Consider the following 25,547-nt stretch of genomic DNA (forward strand, 5'->3'; position numbering starts at 1 on the left):
ATACTCCATCGGTGAGGGTGGACCTTGGTACAGCACAGGCAAGTGACATGAGGGAGACCCAGAACCCAGAACAGGGCTGCTGCATGGTTTCCCATCTTGGCCTGGGAAAGCCCATTTAGCAAGAAAGGAGCAATTATAAACTGCAATCAGAGGCACATGAATCAGAGTTTCTTTCCCTTTAAATACTTCGACTCACTTGTTATGTATTTGAGCTCTAATCTATACCTTTGTATTTCTGAAATGGATTTCGAAAGGGATGGTAGAAGTGGGCACATAGATGGAACCTTTTCTTTCTAGACGATTAGTTAGGATTGTTTACTGCTGGCTGATTTTACCCTTAGGTAATTCCAGGCCTCCTCCTTCTGGTCCTCTTCTTAATAATATCAATTCTGATCTCTTCTGCCAATATGTGGGCTGTCCCTATAATGAAGAGGAATTGCGTGGTGATGCAGAGGCAGCAACCATAGCGGTGTCATTTGAACATTAAAACCTGAAAGTTACTCAGATGTGATCCCTAGTATAGGATGTAGTTTTAGTGGGTGTAGGACCCTCATTGTTTCTTCCTTCATCATGGAATGGGGGAAAGGTACGAAGGACAGCGAGGAAAGGATAACTACTTGGGTCTGGCCTAAAGGACACCAAAAGCTCAGATCTGCAAAGGGAAGGTAAGCCAACTGGGAACTTGCCTTTTTCTTTTTTAAGTATTTAAAATATATTTTAAAGGAAACACTTTCTCATGATCTCTAAATAAAGATGATTTGCATGTTTAAATCTGAAACTGCTCCAGCATTAGGACTTCACTGCCTCCTGGTCCACAGGGTCTAGAAGCCACACAGTAATTCTCCAGTGATGGTGAGGCAGGCGTTACACATGGCTTCCTCTCGAAATAACTTCAGGGGCTTCTTATCACATGTTTAACCACTGTCAGTTTTGCATTCATAGAAGGAATATTCTTGTGAACTTGAGAATATTCTAGTTCTAATCCAAGCATCTTTATTGTAATCTTTTCTCCAAATGGACACCTTTTTGTACTTTTTATGATGGTAACAATGTGCAGTTTATGAAGGTGCTATGGATCCTGCCCTATTTTTTCATGGTCTTCAAGTCAAGGCCGAAATGCTTTAACTGGAATTTTTGACCTTGTAAATTTGTGATGAATCCAATCTGTGCAGATAAGACACTCCACATCTTATATAACTGTTTATAGTCTGCCTGCTGGCCGCTGACCTACTGAGTGCAAAATCCCTGCAGTGAATATGGTGATTATTCTCTTCAGAGGCCCCCAATGGAAGGCTAAGCAGAGAGAGGACCTTCCCTTCTTAATATTAACAATAATAATCAACCTTTGAGAGGTTGCTAAGATTGGTACTATCATCAACCCCATTTTCTATATATAAAAAACGAGGCTCAGTGAGGTTATATCATGTGTCCCAACTCACTCCTTGGAAAAATGGCCATCTTGGGATCCAGTCTCAAACTCTTACAACTAGGGCAGTTATACCCTTGATCTCTATATCTACAAATTCAGATTTGCAAAGTCACGTCATTTAAGGTCTCAGGACAGCTAATGGGCATCTTGGGGAAACAGCCCTGCCTAAACCATAGCTAGGGCTTATGCCGAACGACCACTGTCCTTAATAAAGACTTAAATGCACTTAATTCTCACAATGTTCCTAATGAAGTGGGTACTATTACCATTCCCATTTTATAGGTGAAGAAGCAGGTTTAGAAACAAGAAGTGACATCCTTGTGCCATCCCTTTAGTAAATGGTACAGCTGTGTTTTATTTTATTTTCACTATTCTACTTTCAAAATCAATGACTTGGAAATTTTTTTTTTATCAGCTGGATATTTAAATTGGGGGCATTTTTATAAATCTAAAAGCAACGTTCTTTTTAGGAAGCATTTGCAATCTCCTCCTTTGTAGGAATATATTCTTTTGAGTAGGTCTTTCTTTAGCATCTTAAAGCTCTATCACCCTAATAATAATCATACATTTCCTGGCAGGTACACAGCTTTTTGCTAACTCTAATTCTCTTCCCTTCAGGGCTCAGATCATTCTGTCCTCAGATCCTATGAAGACTGGCAAATTCTGCATGGTTCAAACGGAGGTCTTTGCAGTGTCCTATGTCCATGTGTACCCTGGGCCTTTCCTTCTTTTGAGGAGCCTTCCCTCCACACCAACCCCTTCCTGACCCCCTACCACCTTGCTTCTCTGACTCTCACTCATGCCCTCCACCCCAAAAGTCCTAGTCTCCGTTCCTTCTCCTGTAAATAGCCTTTAATGGTGCACTGGAAAGAAGCTCCTGGTCCCTTAAAATCAGAGTCAGATTATGTTATTCTTGCTTGGGGATGTTCTCTCATTCCCCTCCAAAGGAGCCAAGAAATACAGAACAGAAAAATGGCTAAACATGTTGAGTGATTATGGATAAAAGGAAAAACCAGCACAATCATTTCCTGATATCCAAGGTAAAACCTCAACGGGATAAAAACAGCAGAGTGTGGAATTCTGGCTAATGGAGTTTTCTTTTCTTTTTTTTTTTTTTTGCCATTTTTGGGGCCGCTCCCGCGGCATATGGAGATTCCCAGGCTAGGGTTCTAATCGGAGCTGTAGCCACCGGCCTACGCCAGAGCCACAGCAACGCGGGATCCGAGCCATGTCTGCGACCCACACCACAGCTCACGGCAACGCCGGATTGTTAACCCACTGAGCAGGGCCAGGGATTGAACCCACAACCTCATGGTTCCTAGTCGGATTCGTTAACCACTGCGCCACGACGGGAACTCCTTTTTTTTTTTTTTTTTTTTTTTTTTTTTTGCTAATGGAGTTTACTGGACACTTCAGGATTAATCTTTCTACAGTTGACTTTCCTGCTTCTGGAAGAGTAGCATCCCAGACAAAATGACTCTGCTGATGAAGAATGCTACCCAGTTCTGACATCATTGCCCTGAGCAGCCATGGCTTCTACAGTTCCTCAGGCAGATGTAAGCCAGCAGTTTTCCTCTCCTTGTGAGATATGTTAGATCTAAAGAGTTTTGACTTCTCTCTTCATTCCTGGAATCTGCAGATTTTCCTGACTTCCAGCCACTACATTATGGTTAAAATTAAAAATGATATTTAGTCTGGTATTTTGAATGTTGAAGGGGCAGGGCTTCTTGCCTTGATTCACTCTGCTGTTTTGTTTTTGTTTTTGTTTTTGTTTTTGCCACACCCAGGACATGCAGAAAGGTCTGGACCAGGGATAGAACTCGAGCCATCGCAGTGACAGTTCTGACTCATTAACCACTAGGCCTCCAGGGAACACTGCACTCTGCCATCTTGACTGGAAGGTGGATCTGTGTCTCCAGGTACTCGGCCATTAGGGCATTACTAATGGGGGAGAGTGCTCTTATTTTTCAGGATTTGTCACTGAGGTGAGCAGGAAGGAGAAATCCCCTACTACTAATGTATTTTAGCCTTACCACAAACCAAAGACATAGGCATGTGCTATCCATAACTTGGAGCCTGGGGAAACTGAGATTCAAAGAGGTTCAGTAGGTTGTCCAAGGTCAGTGAGGAAATGGCTAAGAGAAGATTTGAATTTCGGATTCTCTGCCTTCAACACAGTTGCTTTTCCTACTAATGCCCGCTGGCTGGGATACAGTCCAAATCTGGGAAACAAATTCTTCCCATTTGTAGCAGTCCTTCTTCCCTTAGGCAGGAGACTTGAGCAAGGGTGGACCATTGGGAGCCTGGCAAAAATACATTCTTGGACACCTCATCCTCCTGGAAGGTCTAACTGCAGCAGGACGGTCATGGAATGGCTTAATCTAGTGCCTTCAGAAGCCCTTCCACCAGCCCCCCTCCCTCCCCAGCAAATAAACTTTCCTTTAGTAAGGTCAGCCTCGGAGCAATTTTCTCATAATCTTTGATGTGATTTCATTTCCCAAACCAGTGATGCCTGGCTATGCAGCTTGGCCAAATCTGGTAACATTTTTGAATTTAATTTACCTCCTTGTATATAGGCACTCGATTACTCACAGTAATATGCAGTGTCCCAAGCACATTCCTATTCCTATGGTTTTGTTTTGTTTCCAGGAAGTTAAATTAAAAGTTTAAAAGTTAATACTTTTTGAAAGCTCACAATTATTGAGCACTTAGGTGCCGGGAACCAAATTCGCTTATATTCGTGTTCTAGTTTATCCTCACAACATTTCTATAGAGTGGATCTTTCATTATTTCCATTTTCTGGACTAGGAAACTGAGATTAAGTAACTTATCGAATGTCATATACTCAGGAAGTTAAGGGGATGTCAATTAAGAGCTCAAATACACAACTTCTACCTTCTAATCTTTATTAGATTATAAAGTGCTCTTCCTATTTAAACAATTTTTTTTATTGTTTCCTATTTTTTTCAGGTGTCAAGAGACATGCCTAAATTCACACTACAGCAGAATAAGGAGTAGAACTAGCCTTGGGCTTAACTTTATGGATGGGGCATTTGTGACACAATCACATGGTCTCATAAAGATATGAAGACTCAGAAATATGATGACTCCATGAAGCAAACAGTGTTTGGATGACACCTCTAGGCACAGCCTCCTCTCCACCAAGGTGTGGAGACTGCCTGAAGTCTTTCCTTAAGCAGTTGGCCCTCCCAGTCTGATGCTCTCTATGTGAGCTTGCTGGCTCTGTGCCCATGCCCAGACCTGGGATTTATAGCCCGGGCTGCCCTCACACCCCTGGGGGCCCTCCCACAGTCTCCCAAGCTTGGACTGTGGCCTGAGGCCCAAGGACCTGGCTCTCCCAAAAGGTACTGCTCCCTGTTGGCAAGGTACCAACCGTGGGTGGGGTGGGCAAAGGCCAGGGCAGAGAGACGGCTTGATTCTGTGTCCTGACCTTGGTGTAGAGAGACACTGGGGGAGTCTGAATCCCAGTGACCAGCCCCAGAAACTTTCAGGGATTTTAGATTCCTGACTTGGCCCCGGATAACCCCCTGCTGGATAGGCTGATGTTTCTGTAGCCAAGAAGCTCAAGGATGACCCAGGTCCTCTCCCACGGAGACCTCCCTTCCCAAACCCCTTGGACGAACACACTGGGGCCCTCCACACAGGGACATGTCCTTCAGGCAGCGTGCCTCACTCATGGAGGTCAACCGAGGCTGGAATGACAGCTGGGGTAAAAAATACCCATCTCCCAAGGGTTGATGGTTTTGTTTTATGCTTCAACTCCCTCTCCTCCCCTACTTCCTCCAACTTCTTATCTCTTTTTTCTTCTCTCCCATCAGAGAGCCAGTACATTCTGGGTTCAAATACCAGTTCCACTTATAATCAGTCACGTGGCTGTTGGAAAAATACTTAACCTCTCTGTCTCCACTTTTTTTTTTAACCTGTAAAATAGGGATGATAAAATCTTTGCAGTTTCTAAGAATCAGAAAGAGAGTATGTTAAATGCTAAATATTTGACAAATGGCCATAATGGTAATAACTTAGTATTACTATTCTGTGGTGTGGGAAGGAAATGAGCTAAAAGGATTTCATTTTATCACCAAGTATACCTACCTGGTGTGTATGACATTACCAGCCAAGACTTTTAGGAATAAGCCCTACATCAAGGTTCAGAGGCTTTGAAGAATAGAAACATGGACATTACAGCTGTGGAAAACATGAGGATTAAATACATGTCACTCTGTGTATGTGAAGATTTCCGTGTCCCTTCAGGTCTCTCTAGGTCCCCAGATAGAAGTGCTGTTACCTGTCGCTGTACAATACACACACTCACAAACTACTCCCCTTTTGGGCCCTTCAATTCTGAAAAGAACAGAAAAATGAATTATAAATTCACTGCCCAAGCTCAAGAGAGAGCAAGGAATCCACCGTGATGATGGATGGGCTCACTGTTCCTGTCAGCAGGAGCCCCTGTTGGCTGATGATGCTGGCCACAGAGACATGCTGGAGGTGCGCTGGCCCCATAGGGCAGTCCTTGGGGAAGAATGGTGTCAACAGTCTCTCGCAGGGATTTTACTGTCCCAGATTAGAGTCTAGCCCGCATTACACCAAGCCCTCTCTCCTCCAACCAAATGTCATGCTCTGGGAACAGATAACCAGATAATCAGATCTAAAACTGGGAGATCAGAAGGCTAGCTCGCGACTTGACAAGGTCAAGGAGGTGGGTACTAAAGCATCACTTTTTTTCTTTTGTTTTTAAGGCTGCACCTGTGCAGGAAACAACAAATATACCACATGTTCTAAAAGTTCAGGACTAATTGTTCAAGATTGGGAAGGAGGCACTAGAGTTTTAAAAAAAGAAAGAAGAGAGAGAGAAAGAAAACAAGCCTCTTATCTAAAAGTGAAATCCTTCCCCTGAAGAAGCACACATCTGGAATTCATTCTCTGCTGCAGCAAGCCACAAACTATCGCTCTACCAGGACCCTGTCCAGCCACCGCGCAGCGGTGACTGCATGCAGACTGTGCTTCGTGAGAGGCTGGTAGAGTTTTTCTCTGATAAATATTCTTGCACAAGTTAGTTTTCAAGCTACGGTTCATAAATATACAGTATTCCAGCAAAAAAGTACAGAATGTCCTCTTGGGGTTGACAAGCAAATAGTTTCATAAATAACCCTCTTGACACGTGCAAGATGTTAACATTTTTGAGGTTTTGGGTAGGGGCAGACAAGGATTTAATTGCTCGATTCAGTCTGGAGCCACTCTAGACTTGGACGTTACCTCTTGGGGGCCAATGGAAATGTTTTTCTTGGCCTCACAGAGTTCATGTTGCCTGTCAGCACTGAGGACAAAGTCCTCTCCTCAGAAAATTCTGGGTCAGTGGGCTGCACAGGTGAAGCAAGGGCGCCTGCTCTAAGGCATCAAATATAATGCAATTCCTTACACAGGAGGAGGGCTGGGCTATTGCAGAGGCACTGATTGCCCAGCTTGGAAAACAACACATCTGTGGAAAAAAGGAACAAGTTCCAAAGAAGCCTCTTAATTTGACAGTAATTAAAATTTTTTTTCCTTTTTTTTTTAAGGCTACACCTATGGTATATGGAAGTTCTTGGGCTCAGAGTCAAATTGGAGTCGCAGCTGCCAGCCTACACTACAGTCATAGCAAAGCCTTTTCTGAGCCATACCTGCGACCTGTGTAGCAGGTTATGGCAGTGTTGGATACTTAACCCACTGAACGAGGCCAGAGATTGAACCCACATTCTCAAGAACACTATGTTGTCAGTGAACCACAATGGGCACTTCCCTAAATTTTTAAACAGCAAATTTTGGGCAGATCCTGGACTGGGCCAGATCAAACACTGAGTCTAGTGGCATTTTATTATCAGAAGCATCACTGGATCTTAAAGCAGTTCATGGGACAGATTGAGGTCTGTCAAAATGTTTTTCTTCTTCTTCTTCTTTTTTTATTTATTATTTAAAAATCTAAAAAAAATTTATTTTTTAAATGATTTTTATTTTTTCCGCTGTGGTTGGTTTACAGTGTTCTGTCAATTTACTACTGTACAGCAAAGTGAAGACTGTATGTATAAAAATACTTTTCATACTGACCCTAACACGTTGCCAGGATTCCTACCGTTGAAGTCCATTGAGGTCCAACCAATTCATAAGCAGAATGTTTTCTGGGTTTAATAAATGAGGACATAACACTCCTGAGCATCTCAATATAACTTAAATGCGGCTTTATATTTTCCAACCCCTTTCACATCCACAACTGCAGTTGAACCCAAGAATACCCCTGTGAGACAAAAAGGGAAGACACCACAGTTCCTATTTTACAGAAGGAAATGCAGAAGTCAGGTGAAGGGGAGAAAATTGTCCAGGGATCCCAGATAATAAATGACAGAGCAAGGGTTCACATTTGGGCCCTTGGCCTCCTGAAGCTCTGTCAACAAACAGCTTGGTTTATCAGACATGCTAGGAAAGCAGAGAGCAGGACCAGAAGGAAATGAGCCCTAGGACAGGAAGATTGTCATCAGGGACAATGAGAGCACGGCTCTGAGCATGCTGGGGTCTCTGTTCTGATGGGAAGTCTAGAGTGCCTGACTTTCATGACACCTTAACCAGGCGTTGGGAAGATAACCAGTCACATCTGTAACCTTTCACTCCAACCCTGCGGCTGAAGCTGGTGACAGACAAAACATCACCATGATATTCTGAGGTGTGAGAAGGGCCTTTGCAGCTCTCAATTATACAGTATTGACAGACCGCAAGGCAGCCTGATGCTGTAGATGGTTCTGAATTTTCCGTGAAGATGGGAGCTTTCTAAATTTTTTTAAGCAGAGTAAGAAATCTCCCCATCCTCTCATTTAATAGGCATACTGTGTTTCTGTACATTGACCAAAAGGTCTAAATCAGTTTGTGATGAATATTAAGATAAAGATAATTGTAGTGATCACTGTCATGTGACAGCTGAGCCAGGCAGCAGTGTCTGAGTTAAACACTTGATACACGTACCCAACGTACTGAGTAGGCTGAACTCAAGGGAGGCACAGCTAATTTCTTTTGCCCTCTAAGCTGCACCCCCGGGTGCTCTGCAGACTCCTGCCCAGCCCCCCTTGATGACATCTGGGATAGTTCCATCTCCTGCTTTCTCGTTGGTTTAAGTTACAAAAACAAGTCCTATTTTGTTCGTTCACACTCAAATTCAGGTAATATGTGGGCCCCTCGAAGTGAGACCTAAACTTCAATCTCCCACCTTATTCAAAGTCCTCCTGACCCTTCCAATTCTAACCATAGGGATCTGCAATGGGGAATTACAGGGGTGCATAACCTCTCTTTCAACTTGTACTTAACTTCTTTCCTGTCCCTGTAACTAGATGGCTTTTTCAGAGTCAGGGTAGAGGTGGGGATTAGGGCAAAAGACCCCCTTACAAGGCTGATAGAACAAGTCGTCAGTGCCTTTTTTGACAGGTACCCACTTGGTGGCTCTCGTGCACACTTGTAGATTCTCAGAGGCTCTGGTTGTATGCTCAAGCTGATCTCTTACGACATTCTTAGCTCCTACCTGGTTGTCTGTGCTAGAACATCTAACTTCTGGGGTCCCATCATGGGGGCTCAGGCACTGTTGGCTTCTGCTAGCATCCCCTAGGCCCATGGGAAACCCATGCATATTTGTCTCGGAAATGGGCAGCTCGTTGGCCTATGAAGTCCTATCTCCTAGACCCAATGTGATATGTGGCTCCACCCAAACTTCTGCCTTCTATAAACCAGCCTCTTGTCATGAATGCCAGCAAAAGCATGCCAGGCTGTCCCAGGAGTCCTCCCACTGTTCTTGGCCTGTTTCCAGGAGAGCACTGGATTCTGTGATTCTGCACCTTTGTGAAGACATGGCCAGGTGTAAGTTACCTGCATCAGTTTCTTCCAGACATCTCCAAACTCTGTGGCTGCACTACCCACTCCAACACATTTGGGTTATGAAGGAACACTCTTGAGCTAGGGAAAGACATGTAACAAGATGCCTTTCTAGACTCCTCCAACACCTTCTGAACCTCTAGTCTTCTCTCCCATTGCTGGTTCCTGGGGTTACTGTTCCTGGTTCTGTGCTCCAATTTTTTAAATTAAATCAGTATGTCACCCCTGTTTAGCATATAGGTATATTTACTTTTTATTGTATCCCATGTGGGAGATTTTGGAGACAATAGGAATTTAATTATAATATCCCATCCATATATCTAAATCTTACAATAACACACACTAGCTAACTCCAATTATTCCCATTTTAAAGATGAGGAGACTGAGGCTCAGAAAGTTCAGTGTCTTGCCAAAAGATACACAGCACGGCAGTGGAAGAGTCTGGATTGTGTGTTAACTCTGGTCTATCCAACCCTAAAGCGAACGCTCTTAACCTGGGCCATGAAGACAGTGGGAAAGCCATTAGCCAAAGAGTCTGTAGACAGAGATAAAGATAGACATAGGAAGGACAGATTCTCAAATGTGTCCTGTTTGCTTTTTTTTTCAAGCAATTGTTTGTTAGTCCAAATAACAATATCCAAAAGCCTTGATTTCAGTTGTCTATAAGAAATGGTGGGGCAGGAGCAGCTGAGTTAATCTTGTAGAAACTCAATCACACTGGCCTTAATTGACAAGCACAAATGGCTGTGGCGATGGTGAGGGAGCCAAGTGCAAATAACAATGCCATTAGAGTTGACAGCACAAGTGTGATTAGAGAACATGCTAACCAGAGTTCCCTGTGTGATGTCAGTCCTCTCACCAGTCTCCTGCTTGTAGTCAAATTAGTCAAATAATTATACTCAACCTGTAAAGGCAGACTTTCCCTTTCAAAATGCATTCACATCTGAAATCGCCTTTTTTTAAATTTTTTTTTTTATTTTTGCCTTTTCTAGGGCCGCTCCTGTGGCATATGGAGGTTCCCAGGCTAGGGGTTGAATCAGAGCTGTAGCCGCCAGCCTACGCCACAGCCACAGCAACACGGGATCCACACTGCATCTGCAACCTACACCACAGCTCATGGCAATACCGGATCCTTAACCCACTGAGCAAGGCCAGGGATCGAACCCGCAACCTCATGGTTCCTAGTCGGATTCGTTAACCACTGAGCCATGACGGGAACTCCTGAAATCGCTTTTAATGTGTCCCCTGCGACAGCAGTTGGAGCAGGGATTGCATTATTGGTCCTGTCGGCACATAAGAAAGCCGAGACTGGAGTTCCCGTCGTGGCTCAGTGGTTAACAAATCTGACTAGGAACCATGAGGTTATGGGTTCGATCCCTGGCCTTGCTCAGTGGGTTAAGGATCCGGCATTGCCATGAGCTGTGGTGTAGGTCGCAGACACGGCTCGGATCCCACATTGCTGTGGCTCTGGTGAAGGCCAGTGGCTGCAGCTCTGATTCGACCCCTAGCCTGGGAACCTCCATATGCTGCGGGAGCAGCCCAAGAAAATAGCAAACACATACACACACACACACAAAGCTGAGACCTGTGAAGAGGAAGGAACCCAGAGTGCCCCCAGGAGGTGAACGGCAGGGTAAGGACTGGAGATCCCATCCCCTCCCTCCGAGTCCTTCGCTCAAGTGACACTCTGCACCAGTGTATTCAGAGGCCTCAAGGAAAACACCTGTCTTAGGCTGCCTATGAAGCTGAGTTCCTGCCTGGCTGCCTCTGTGGGCACAGGGAGACTCTTTCCATCTGCCTGAGCCTTGCTTTTGCTCCATCTCCTTGTCTGCACTCTCACAGTATACATTCATTTCTGTGCATTCCCCCCCTGCCCTTTACAGGAGAAAACGGAAGACAAATCAAGTGGCCGAAAACAAGGGGACAAAATAGATCCTGTCCTTATAGGTCTAGGGGACCTGCCTCCCAAATTCCTTTCCTGTCTGTCCAAGGAAGTCCTGGGAGGAATAATCATTTCAGCAATGACTCCTGTTCGTTGAACACTTACTTTGTGTTAAGTATGGTGCCTGGTGTTTTACAAGCATTTTTCCCGTTCTTCCTTCAACTATGGGAAAAAGAGGGACTTCAGGTCCATAATGTCCGTTCTAAAACCCTTGTGTTTTAGAATTTTTTAGTTGTTAGAAATGTCAGCGGTACACCTGCTCTACATTGTCTAACCCTAGCAGGGTCTGCACCAGTGTTTATCACACCCGTTCGTATTTCTATGATGAAATACAGAAATAGTCACAAAGGCATAAAATAAAAGCTGAATAACACCCTCATGCCAATATGGGTCAGCTTTTGCTGCCATGTCATTGTATGCCAAACTGAGTAAAGAAACTTTTGGTTTTCAGAGCTCCTTGGATTGTGGAACCACAGATGATGGATTGTGGATCTGAAATATTACGCTCATTGTACAGATGTAGATACAGATATTCAGCGAGTTTCCACGATATGCCCAACCCCCTGAGCTTCTGAGTAGCAGAATCTGGATACCAACCCAGACCTCCTGATTCTAGAAGCTATTCCACCAACCACAAGGCTGCCATGGAAACGTCAGACACAAACATCTGCACCAACAAGCAGCTTTAACTTCCTTTCATCAAGGGCAGGGGCAGGAGAATCTTTGGAATCTCTCAATCCAGTTTTAAGAAGAATCTACCTTGTCTGGATATTGTTTGTTCTACAATCCTTGCTATTAAGGAATGAATGATGAACCAGCCACATTGGTATTACTGGGAGCTTGTTGGAAGTCCAAGATCTTAGGCCTCACCCAAGACCTTTGAATCAGAAATGCACGTTAACAAGCTCTGAGTGGTGTGTTGGCAGGGCCTAGATTGAGCAGCTTTGGCCTAAAGCTCTTTTCTTGCATGATCTCACATAATGTTTACAATGACCCCACCAGGTAGTGCTCTTGTCATCCACCTTGGACAGCTGAGGAAGGTGAGGTCCAGAGAGATTAATAATTTGTCCAAGGTCACACAACTAGGAGGTTCCAGATATGAACAGCGTTGGCCTGACTCCTGTTCATCACCACAGTGCCCTTTCTCTCGCAGACAGGAAGTGAAGCCCAGGACACAATCACGGGCATTGGAGAGGCCTGCTTCCTTGATTAGTAAGGACGGAGACGAAACTCAAATTGCCAGTTGGTGGTTTCAGGGAGCCTCTCCTCCATGTTCCCACCCAGCCTGTCTCAGCACCTATTTCTGACTACAATATTCAGCAGAGTTGTTTATACCTTTTCTCATTCTCTTCCTCCTGGACACATGGTATATCTTCATTTCAATACAAGCAGCGCCATGCAACTTGCACTGGCCAATGAAACATGAGTGAAAGTGCTCTGCATCATTTCCAAGCTGATGCATGTTTTTTTCTTTTGTCTTTCTAGGGTTGCACCCGCAGCATATGGAGGTTGCCAAGCTAGGGGTCTAATTGGAGCTGTAGCTGCCAGCCTACTCCAGAGCCACAGCAATGCGGGATCCGAGCCGCCTCTGCGACCAACACCACAGCTCGTGGCAATGCCAGATCTTTAACCCACTGAGCGACGCCAGGGATTGAACCCGCAACCTCAGGGTTCCTAGTCAGATTTGTTAACCACTGAGCCACAATGGCAACTCCCCAAGCTTATGCATTTAATTGTCAGTGCCAGACAGTGCAGCACACCCTCACCCCTTAGTGATCTTGGAAGCACATGGGGGGATGAAGCCTTTATCAGCTGGGCCCCTGATTGACTGCAAGGAGCAGAGCCACTCTATACCCTCAAGAGACAGATAGCAGGGATGAGAAACAAACCTCTGTGCTCTGAGATTTGATGGGTTGTTTGTTACTCTAGCATGATCCAGCCTATCCTGGCTAATTCTCTGACTCATCTCCCTCTGCTCTGGAGGGACTGATTTACACTGCAGGAGAGCCAGCCAGCAGCTCTGTGGGTGGGAAAAATGTACCTGCTTTTATGTACCCAAGCTAATAGCCTCTTTTTCTCTATTTCTTGGGAGAGTTTGTCTCCTTCTCCTCCTTTCTTTCTTGGTGCCAAATTTATTTCTGATTTGTTTTCCTTGTTGAACCTCTACAACTCCTTATTTTCCAAGGCTATTTTTAGTGGTTCCATTCTACCCTGAAGGAAATAGTTCACATCTTGGTGCCCAGGGCTTTTTTAGCTCCTTTTAATGGGAGAGGATAGTACATATCAACAATTCTTTTAGCCACCATGTCATTTCCCCAAGAGGCTCAGAGAACAAAATGTCTTCATCAAATGAGTTTTGGTTATTTGTCTCCAACTCCTCATTATCTATGATCCTCCTGGGTGCAAATGAGGAGATTTTAACTTTCCATTGCTTCCTCCCTTATGGAGATTAAGCTTATGTTCCTTTTACCTGGTGATTTCCCAGGCCTACTGAGTCAGTTTCTGGGAGTGGGGCTCAAAAATCTATGTCTTTTACAAGCTCCTTGAGAGATTTATCTACAGACAATTTGAGAACAGGTGTTTGGGAGGTTTGGGGTTGGCTATATATCCTACTTACTGAGACCCATATGTTTGTCGACACTCGTTCCTGCTCATCCAAAAGTCATCATTGATTAGAAATATAATTAAAAACAATGTTTCCCATGAATGTTTACAGCAACTTGATTCATAGTTGCCAAAGGTAGAGATTATCAAGATGTCCTTCAGCAGGTGAATCTATCAATACACTGTGATGCATCCAGACAATGGAATATTACTCAGAAGAATTACTCAAAAGATGAAGTATCAATTCATGAAAAGACATGGAGAAGCTTTAAAAATTTTTAAAAATAAAATACAGTTTATTTACAATGTTGCGTCAACTTCTGCTGTACAGCAAAGTGACCCAGTCATTCATACACACACACACACACACACACACATGCATTGCTTTTCTCATATTATCTTCCATCATGTTCTATAACAAGAGACTGAATATAGTTCCCTGTGCTATATGGTAGGACCTCATTGCTTATCCATTCTAAATGTAATAGTTTGTATCTACTAACCCCAAATTCCCAGTCAATTCTATTCCCTCGATGTGGAGAAACTTAAATGCATATTACAAGTGAAAGAAGCCAATCTGAAAAGGCTACTTACTGCATGATTCCAACTATATGACATCGTGGAAAAGGCAAACCTATGGAGACAGTAAAAGGATCGGTGGTGGTCAGGGGTCATGAGGGATGGAGGGATGAATAGGTGGCGGAGAGAGAATTTGAGGGAAGTGAGACTACTCTGCATGACACTGTAATGGTGGATACATACTGCTGTACATTTGTCAAAACCCAAAGAATGCACAACACCAAGAATGAATCCTAATGTAAATTATGGACTTTGATGATAGTGATAGGTCCATGCAGGTTCATCAGTGATGTTCTACTCTGGTGTGGGATGTTGTTAGTGCGGAGGTTATGCATAGGTAGGGGCTGGGGGTATATGGGAACTCTGTTTCACAGTTTAGCTTTGCTGTGAACTAAAAACTGTGCTAAAAAACAAAGTTTATTTAAAAAAAAAAACATTCTCTCTTATGCTGCTGCAGAAATTATGTGTCCCTGTGAGCAAGGCTGAAGGGAGAAGTTGAACACTCCACCACTTCTAGGGATTTGCCTTTCAAGATCTTCTATCTTGCCAGGAAAGCCAGTCAAGATAAAAGAAGCATCAGAGTGTAGCTGCAGTCTTGTGAGGAAGAGTTTAGGCCACAGACTAGGGAACAAGAATGAGCCAGGCCCTGCTTGCAGTAACTTGTGTCCTATTTCTTGCCCAGCAATTTGCAGCCAGGCTGTTACAATTTGCAGCCAGGGTATGATGGGGAAGACGTAGGTTTGTATCCTCTGTATTTCTTCTGTGGGGAGAGGCATGGTCATGATGGTGTACAGAGACTAGTAAGAAAGCTAGGAGAAATGAGGAGGCCAAAGGGCACCATGCTTGGAAGAAGCCTCTGGAGGAGAGAAATTCAAACAGACCAGGGGTGAGGAGTCAAGAAATATATATGGAATTCAGAAGGTAGGAGATCAGAAGCCAGGCAAATACACTGGGTAATGGATAGGAGGTAGGAGCATCTGACCAGTGGGAAAACCTTTTATCAACTTTCTTGCACGGGGCGGGGGCCACCCTGGAGATGGCCACCCTGCGGTCCAGAGGAGGCTGCCATAGTGAAGAACATGTAGGGTAACATGTTCAGAGTCAAGGATTCCACTGGCTCATCAATGCCACATATGACAACAAGTTTAAACAGTTTTTGCAAAGTCCTGCAGAATTCGAGGCTGAACTGAGGAGTTCCCTTCCACAGGAAGAAGAACCTGGTTAAGGGACGGTTAAGGAATGCTGTTTTATGCTTATTACCCAAAGAAATCCTTTCCTCTTAGCTCCAGTTCTATTTAAGTTAACTAGCCATCAAAACCTTTCCCTTTGATACAGCCTGTGAATATTTTAAGAGAACATCTGTTGACACTTAAAAATGAATAAAAACAAAAGGATCAGCTTAGTCGTGGATAACTGTGAAAATGTAACTGACAGCTGAGTTTTCATATCACTAAAGAAACTGAAATCTGCTGAACTCGTGTCCAGCAAACACTAATGGTAATAGCATTAACTGTTGTTGTAACAATAATAGCAATAATAAAAATATGTTCCTAACTGCTGAACCTCGGAGATTTCTGCCTGGGCAGCTCTGGCCTGGGGCCAATTATCTGGACTTTCCTGTGCTTTCTCCAGTTTTCTTTCCGCTGTGTAACAATCCACCTTTGGCACAGGATCTGTTATGATTTATACTACTGTGTGCAAAAATGTGATTGTCAATGTGGTGCCTGTTTTAGGGGAAATACTCTCTAAATCTTATTTTAATGGTGGAATGAAAGTTTAAATCTCCTGATGCTAAACTTTAAGGCTGAAGGGGGTTCGGGTTAGGGGTAGTATTTGGGTGGGTGCAGCCTGAGTGGTACTGGGGCTTGTTAGAGGTTCTCTTGCAGTCCCTGAAATCACACTTTACAAGTTAAAACTTTTGCAAGCAGTAAAGAATCACTAGAAGTCAAAACAAATGATTTTTCTTATTACAGGTGACTAAGAACAGATGATGACACCAGGGGAGGATCAGAGGGAACTGGAGGAGCGATGGCCAAAAGGCGAATTATTAATCATTTCCAAGTGCTAGGGTACGGCAGTTAAGAAACAGCTGTTCTCAATAGCCACCAAAGCCAGAAAAATAAGTATAATGACAGCAGAAGGAGGAAGTAAAGAAAGATATAGAACAATACTAACTACAGGAGCCGGTAGCAAATAGCATTCATTCATGCAGTCATTCTACAAGCATTTATTGAACACCTACTATGCAGCAGGAGCTGTGCTAGGTGTTGGGAATATAAAGAGAAAAGCCAAAGCCTACGCCCTCAAGTGTTCACAGAATCTTGAGATTGCTTGACTGCAAGCTCGTAAGGGCAGTTGCACAGAAGCCCAGTTACTACATCCCCAGCTATATGTCTCCCTCCTAGAAGATACCTCACAAATATTCTTGCATGAGTGGCTGAACAAACAATGAAACAGTAGGCAAGACAAGGAAGTCATCAGCTATCACAGATTTTTTTCTCCAGCCCGGGGCTGATGTATTTCTGCCTGGAGGCGGCAGGAGGGTGGCTGACAGAGGTCTGTGTTCAAACTGAAGCCTCCACTTATCCTTAGGCCTGATTCCTTGGAGTGCTGTTTTTGGAGAACCGTTGCTAGGTCCTTGGAGAAGGCCAAGTTTAACAAGTCAGACCTGAAACTTCACCAACCCTCCAAGCTGAGTTCATACAATTATATTTAATTGTGTGTTGTCACTAGTCATCTGCTGCTCCAAGAACACAGAACACTGCTTCCAAAGCAGATACCTTTTTTGGAGCTGCACTTCCCGAACCTTGGCGACTAGAATCAAAACGGCGCCTGGCAGGGTGACTGACAATCACACGTCGGCGAGTCACTCAACTCTGAGCAAGAACTGGAAGGTTTCCACCTTCCCTGCCTGCCTCTGTGGAAAGAGACGGTCGAGGCACGGTCACCAGAAAGTGGTCACGCACCGTGTGCATCTGGCTGGATGCCCACCAAGTAGGGGCAGCAGCTTTGTTTGTGAATCCAGCTTTCTCCTTTCTGTGCATCCTAAGCTGTTCCTGATTCCCTTGAAGCCCACACAAAGGCCTTTCTGCCCACAAGAGCTCCTCCCTGTTGCTTTGCCTTCCTTTTTTCTTCACATCTCAATAAACCCTTCTCATCTCATATTTATCAAATGTAATCACAAAGGGACCACTTAATTAACAGGCTGCCATTGTGTGGAAGAGACTTGGAAGCTTAAAGCCATTTAAGAAACCTCACACTGTTCCAGACGACAAAAACAGTAGGACGCGCCATCTGGGAGGGAGCTTCTGCCGAAACAGATGCCAGTGTTTCCATGATTAAGAACCTAATATTATAACATCATAGTATGGGGTGCCATTTGGTTAAGAGAGACAGCCTTGCGAGTGAGTGTTCTCAGGTCTCGCTTGCTTAGATGCAGCCAAATCATTCAGCACCAAAATATTTGCTCTGGCAAGGGGCTCTGGTTTATACTGCTCTGTATCTATTCCCTCACAGACCCTGTGCGTGGCTGAACACTTTGAAAGAGCTCAACTAAAACTCGCTGAGGCATTTGTTGGGTATGGCTGGCATAGGTGAAGGTATGGTCACTCTGCTATGAAGGTGACTGCAGGTAAATTAACAGTTTCATTGGTTTGTTTCAAGGCTAAGTGATTCTTGATATGAAGACCAGAAAATTGTTTCAGGAAAAAAAAGCCATCCTTCTTCCATCCTTAATTCTTATCTCCAACTACTTCATCCATTAACTTATTTATTGAGCACCTGCTATGCGCCGGGCATCCATTAACTTATTTATTGAGCACCTACTATGCGCTGGGCATCACACTGGGCTCCATACGAAGGTGAAAAAACAATCACAATATAGATACTGCCTGTGAGAACTGAAAAAGCTTATATGATCCCCTGAATCTGTAACTGCTAGTGTTTCCCCTACTTATATAAGAAACATCTATTCATCATGGAAAATTAAGAAAAAGCAGTTAAGCAAATTAAACAATAAGCATTATCCATAACCCTTAGAGATAAGCTTCTGAGAGCAAACTCTGTATCTTTCCTTCCAGCCCTTTTTTTTCCCCCTGCATTATGTTCTATGTAGGCAGTTCCTGTACTATTTTTCTTTTGGGCCATTCTCAGTCTCATTTCTTTATTGCTGATGGCTTGCCCTTAAGGGAAAAAGCCTCTTTAACTTCTTTATGGTTATCCAAGTCCTATTTTACTAACTTCTGGTGCAATCTTCTGGGAAGCCAATTTCATCCCCATTAGAAAGATCGGAGATTGTAGTGATTGTTGTTTGAATCTTCCACTTAACAAGCTGAGGACATAACTTCTTCAAGCGTTGGGTTTCTCTTCATGACATTGGCAGAGATCAGAACTTTGCAGAGTTATTGTTGAAGTGAAGTGAAGTCAGATGAATAAAGGATGAGGTCAATAAATGGCGCATCTCTGTTTCCTCTCTGGCTCTCTCCATATCCAGAGCACTTGGGGTGTTTCGTCCACAACTTTGCCCAGGTTATACACATTTCAACGATCGCCACTGTTCCTAGGATACACCTCCTAGTCGTTAGGGTAGTTACAAGGCCCTGCTGACCAGTCTCATGGTGTCCCAAGCTCCCTCCCCATTCTCCACCCCAATCACCCTGACCTTCTTCCCCCGAGAGAGGTTTGTACACATTGGTCCCTCTGCAGGGAACACTCTTCCTTCCCATCTCTGTCTTGTAACCTACTTATCCTCCAGACCCTGGTTCAATGGTAACACCATTAAGAGTCTTGTCTGGGCTCTCCCAAATATAGCCATCCTCTTCTGCCTTTTCCTAGCACCACATACCTGTGCCTAGGTCTTATTTATTTATTTGGGACTTGTATTTGGTTAATATTTTCCCTTACTGAATCAGTCTCCATGTGGTTAGGACTCATGTCTGTTTTTGTTCTCCACTGCCTTTCTAATGCCTATCATAGCACCTGCCATGTAGTAAGTGCTCCATACATACCATTCAAGAGAAGTGATTGTCTTCCAGTCACCAGCACCAATGAATAGCAATCTCTTAAGGAGAGGGCTGTGTCTGCTGTGTTCACAGTGTCATTGTGAGCTACTTCATCCACACCCTAGACCCCCACATATATATTCAGGACCTAGAAGAATCATGCTATATTAGTCCTGGTCCTGTGAACATCTCCCTGGCCTTTCTAGAGGGTCCATAAAGAGCTGGATGAGGTCTATGCCATCCATGCTGCTTCCAAGATGGTTTCTATTGCTCTCTCATTTCCCTTTCAACAGAAAGTCTATTAACCGGGAACAGCCTAAATGCCTCCTCCTCCATGAAGCCTTCCATAGTGTCCCTTTCTCATCAGCATGACATTTGTTATGCCCTCTTTGGCACAAATAGAACTGATATGGCTCTGCTCCTGGTAAATGCAGCTGGCTGTGTGCTGGGTTGTTAGCTTGTTTGCCCTCTGGCTTAGTCCCAAAACCATAGCAAATTTTCCTTCCCCACCTGGCTCCTACCTCTGGTTACTCACTGCTCTTGCTCCTTTGCCCTCATTGTTGCAGGTACACTGAATGCTTTTCAGTTCTTCAAACACAGCACAATGGCTCACATTTCTGGACTTAGGCACTTGACATCCTCTCTGACTGAAACTCTCTTCCCACGTCATATCCACATGCCTGACTTCCAATTATCCTCCAAGCCTTGATAACAAGATTGTTTCCATCAGGAAAGCTTCCTTAATGCCTGGCTTAGCCTGGGTGTACCCTCTCTGTGTCATGTCCCTCTAGCACCTGATGGAGCCCTTCTCACACCTGTTCTCCTATCTTACCCACAGGTTGAGCTCCGCAAGGGTAGGAGCCAGTCAGGGTTACACTGGCACAGAGTGGGTGTTTAATAACTACTTGGTGGATGAACAGATGAATGAATTAAGGCTGCTATAGTCACCTTTTTAACCCTCACTCTGTCCTCTCTGTGCCACTATGCTCTGTACAAGAGTAGGGCTCAAACTCTCTTGAATTCATGGGGTGGAAAGGGATGGAATTGAGTTCCCCCATGTCAACACTTATGGAGATGACAAAGAAAGAGCATTCATGAGCTCTATTCTTCAAGGTCCATGCTCCTCCATCTCCTTGTCATCAGCCAAGGCCTGGGCACGGAGCAGGGGTTCCATAATTTGACTGAATATATTGAGAGACATGGTTGCATCAGCTCTGTCACATTACTGTGTAGCACAGGAACTGTGTCCAATTGTCTAATTTCTTGGGATGTAATGTGATGGGGATGATGATATGAGAAAAAGAATGTGTATATATGTGTGTGTGTGTGTGTGTGTGTGTGTGTGTGTGTATGACTATCACTTTGCTGTACAGCAGAAATTGGCACAACATTGTAAATCAATTATACTTTAACAGAAAAAATTAACACACAAAAAATTCATGATTTTACAAATTACTTTACTGAATAAACCGAGAGACCTGGTTGTACCAGCTGTATCACCTCTGCTAAGTCCCTTTTTCTCTCTGGCCTTAGAATCTGGATCTGCCAAGGAGAGATAATCACATCTCTTTGCTTAATGGCTGTTCTGAGGGTTAAGTGAATTAAGATCAGTAGAGCGCTTAGGCACCCCAAGTGTGGGCTACCAACCATTTGCCACCAGCCGCTCCAGGTTATTTATCCCAAAAGGGCTGGCTCTGAGCTCAAAGCGGTGGAACCCAGGCTGCGGACAGGCTGATGGGTGGAAGCTGGGGTCTCCTGGGCTTCCGCCTGACTCCCACGCCACGACGGTCCAGGTCAGTGTGTTTTAGAGACACACCTGGCTGCAGGCGCTGCTGCCGCCCACCAACCCCCACCCCTATGCTGCCAGCACTGGTGGAAGTTTCCGCGGTGAGTCACAGCCCTTTTTTTAGCAGCGGCGCTAGATGTGCGTTATAACTCACCGAGGACCCAGAGAGCCTAGCCGCGCCGCCGCCGCCGCGGCCGCCGCCGCCGCCAACGTCGCCAACGTCAGCGCAGAAGATCGGCTGGGTCGCAGCAGGGTGGGGGCAGGCGACCCCATCCCCGCCCTGCTGCACTGTCCTGCGGGTCAAAGCACCACTGCTCTCCCCCCAGGTCCTCGGTGCTGTAGGGCAGCTGGGTAGCTTAACAAGTATGCTAACCCCTTGGGGAGCGCCCTGGCAGGGTCTGTATGCATTACTTGGAGACCCTGAACTGAAGAAGAGAGGGCGGTGGTGATGGATGGGGAGAAAACATCCTTCTGTCTGTCTGTTATCCATCCATCCATCCATCTATCCAGTCACCTGCCCAATCACCAGCCTTCCCATCCATCCTGGCCTTCTCTACACACTAAGACATTGAGACTCTTCCTCCCATCCACCCACCCACCCAAATACCCATTCCATCATTCATCTACCACTCAACCACCTGCCTTCCCATCCAGGATTTGATACACCAAGTCACCTAAGGTCCTCCCTCCCCGTATCCACCCACCAGAAATACACTCATTTATTTAACACCCGCCCATCTATTTGTCTTTGTCCATCTTTCCATCCACCTATTATTCATCTACCTAGCTGTTCATTCGAATTACCATGCACTACACTGGATGCTCAGAATACAAAGATGATTAGGACAGCATCTCCACTTCTGCAGAACTCAGAATCAGCATTAGTTTAATGTGTCTGAGGCGAAAAATCTTTACCCTTATTATTCTCAGAATTATAGAAATATGTGTACTAAAATCTTATCACAGTAAAATGCTAATAGTAATAATAGTAGTAGTAGCTAATATTTATTGAGCATGATCTGACAAGCATGCTTTTCAGAGGCAGTATCTCATTGGATCCTCACACCAACCCTGGTGGCAGGTACTATTTTTATACCCAATTTTTAGATGAAAGAAACAGGCTCATGGAAGAAACTCCTGTGGCTACATAACTGTTCAATGTCCAAACGGATTTAGAAACCAAACTCTGACTCTGAAACTAGTACTTCTAGTCACTTTACTGGAATTTGTTATTTGGGAGAGGTAACACATTAAAAGAAGTTAAGTTGGATCAGCCTCAGCTGTCTTTTCTGTAGAAGTATTTCCAGAGATTGTATGTATGTTCAGTCTAGCATACATTTGCAAGGACTAATATATCTGATAAACTTGTAACCAGCCAAGATTAGAGAATAAGAGTGGGATCCAGAGGAAATGAGACATAGCTATTATTATCATCCATGCTCTTTATAGAATAATTAGAAGTAATTTAAAAAATCTTTGTGATTTTATTATCTTGAAATAACAGTTGCTATCATTTGGTTTGTGTTCCTTAAAATGTTTACTATCCATATACATGAATGTATGTGTATATATTTTTTCTTTGCAAAAATTGGATATTTATACACCTTTTTAAAAATGTAGTATGCCATGGACATCTTTCCATGAACTTCCTATAATTTTAAGAAATCTATAAAGAGAAAATAAGCTGCCTTCTTTTTCTTTTTACTTCTTTTGTTTTATTTTATTTTTTTTCTTTTCTTACAGGACTACTCCATTATGTTAATTTTTTTTTTTTTTGTCTTTTTGTCCTTTTGTCTTTTTGTTGTTGTTGTTGTTGCTATTTCTTGGGCCGCTCCCGCGGCATATGGAGGTTCCCAGGCTAGGGGTTGAATCGGAGCTGTAGCCACCGGCCTACGCCAGAGCCACAGCAACGCAGGATCCGAGCCGTGTCTGCAACCTACACCACAGCTCACAGCAACGCCGGATCGTTAACCCACTGAGCAAGGCCAGGGATCGAACCCGCAACCTCATGGTTCCTAGTCGGATTCGTTAACCACTGCGCCACGACGGGAACTCCATTAATTTTTTGTTGTTATTCCCCAATGCAATTTTTTTTCCTACTGTACAGCATGGTGACCCAGTTACACATACATGTATACATTCTTTTTTCTCCTATTATCATGCTCCATCATAAGTGACTAGATATAGTTCTCAGTGCTACACAGCAGGATTTCATTGCTAATACATTCCAAAAGCAATAGTTTGCATCTATTAACCCCATAAGATACCTTTTTGATTGCTGTTTCTCTTTTGCTTATTTTCCTTCTCCCCTCCTCTTTTTGCTTCTTCCCTTCCTTCCCCTTTATGGTGCTTAGAAGTCCCAGTTGTAGGCAACAGAACTAGTAAATTTAAATAGAGTTTTATTAATAAATAGATCAATGTTTATTACTGTTTTTGTTGTTAGGAAGTTATTAAATAGCTCATATAATTGTTGGGTGGGCTGAATTGACAGATTTAAGGGCAAGCTTCCAGGAGGACCACTCTGCAAATGACAGGACAGAACTAGGTCTCCACCTGAGCTGCAAAATGAGAAACTGCCACCATGGACATGACCCTAGAAGCATGCCACCTTTCTACCATTCACTGGCAAAATGTATGTCTCTCACTCTGTCCTCTCTCCTACATTCAATCCCAGATCAAAGTCTTGTGTATATACATCTAATGGGCAGAACTTACACCACATCTAAACTCTAGGTGAAAGGAAGTCTGAAAGCAGAGTTTAGCTTTCCAGATTCTGCACAGTAGAGTGGGGTTAAAGAGAACATCAAGTGAGCTATGAGTTCTTTTACTAAAAGAGTTAGCAGGGTTCATTTTGTTGAGCACCTTCATTTTACCAATCAGGAAACAGACCTATAGGTGGGCCTTCTGCACAAGTTCATGTTAAAGGACAATTTTAGAACGCAGGGTTGAAGCAGGACCACATGGTGGGACCTTGAGGACACTGGGGATGTGTCATGTCCTGTGCCCACATTGAAGACTTACCATGATGGATCTACCCTGTATTCCCTTTGTCACTATTTCACCTAGAAATTCATCCTTAAAAACCCCAGGGTTGACAGAATCAGAGGAGCTCCTATGGTAGATGATTATCATAATTGTTACTGACATTCTCTTTTCCCATCTTCTTTGTTTCTTTGCTGGGATAATATCATGGCGTGTCCATCTGTATGACAACCCCACAAGGTTGGTACTACTTTCACTATTTTGGAAATGAGGAAATTGAGGCTTGGGAAGGTGATTTAATTCCTGCAGGATAAAACCACCAATAAGCAGCTGAGTTGAGAGTAAAGCCCAGCTGTGCTAACAGCTGATATTCATGAAACTCTGCTCTTGCTAAACACATTTATCTGGCAGGCTCATTCCTAATTCCTGTCTTTGTGCATGCTCTTCCTTGTTGTTGTACAAACTATTCCTTATATCTAGATTGGAAAGCTATCCTCCTTCTCTTTGAGGTTGAGGGGTGGGAGGAGGTTTTATTGTGATTGATAAACAAAAGCAGCTGTAAGTTTCACCTGCCAACTCAACCATAGTAAAATGGAAAAAATTTCATAGTTGCTTTGCTAAAATTTATTTGTAATATATTTACAGAGGGTCTCCTATGTGCCAGCTACCATGTTAGGCACTGAAATACAAAGTTGAAGATGAATTTGACATAGACCATAATCTCCTGGACTGAGTATGCTAGAAGGAAAGACAGACAGTAACCAGACAGCTGCAACAGAGTAAGACACCTGCTGAGCTATGACAGTAATACACTGAGCTTGGCATGAGAACACAGAGGAAGGGTATATAACCCAGTCTGGAGGTCAGGTGTCTTAGGCATTTTTAATCAAGTTTCCTAGTCAGATTCATTTCTGCTGTGCAACGATGGGAACTCCGATATTTTTAATCAAAATAATTCTGCATAACAAATCACCGTAAAACTCAGTGGCTTAAACAAGCCTTCATTTAGCTCATGGGTCTTTGGGTTAGTTGGTTGGTTCTTCTGGTCTTGGTTCGGATCACTCAAATATCCATGGTCGCTGCAGATCAGTTAGTGAGTCTAGATGATCTTGGCTGGGCTCCCTCACATATTTGGGCATAGAATGGTTGTTGGCTGGTCAGTGACAGCCTTGGCTGGGAGCTGCTCTGCTCTAATTCAGCTTTGTTCCACATACCTCATCCTTTAATAGGCTAGTCCAGGCAGGTACTCATGGTGAAAGCAGAGCAAAAACAAGGTGCAAGTGCTTTGTAAGCATCTCTTTGTGGGACAACTGTTAA

General features: G+C 43.9%; 2 long non-coding RNA genes and 1 pseudogene across 4 annotated transcripts in view; 1 reads left to right on the top strand and 2 right to left on the bottom strand.

Annotated features, from left to right (window-relative positions):
- The window catches only part of LOC106506544 (uncharacterized), a 143,206-nt gene extending 135,567 nt beyond the window's left edge, over positions 1 to 7,639 (top strand). Inside the window, exons 3-6 of one of the 3 annotated variants that reach the window (XR_014830946.1) lie at positions 2,863 to 2,985; positions 3,217 to 3,348; positions 4,400 to 4,794; positions 6,190 to 6,468. This is a non-coding gene — a long non-coding RNA (uncharacterized LOC106506544). Of the gene's footprint in view, positions 1 to 2,862; positions 2,986 to 3,216; positions 3,351 to 4,399; positions 4,795 to 6,189 lie in introns of those variants that run through there. The other 2 variants (XR_002339712.2, XR_014830947.1) reach the window with 2 other exon arrangements.
- The window catches only part of LOC106508256 (uncharacterized), a 448,820-nt gene that overhangs the window by 37,005 nt on the left and 386,268 nt on the right, over positions 1 to 25,547 (bottom strand). The window lies entirely within an intron of this gene.
- On the bottom strand, positions 790 to 9,095 carry LOC146395661 (large ribosomal subunit protein uL30m pseudogene; annotated as a pseudogene).

The sequence above is a fragment of the Sus scrofa genome, chromosome 16 (assembly GCF_054392235.1).
Source record: "Sus scrofa isolate SSC_HxYL_T2T_F1_AM1 chromosome 16, Sscrofa_HxYL_maternal_Yorkshire_Landrace_v2.0, whole genome shotgun sequence".
In the NCBI taxonomy this organism is placed as follows: Eukaryota; Metazoa; Chordata; class Mammalia; order Artiodactyla; family Suidae; genus Sus; species Sus scrofa.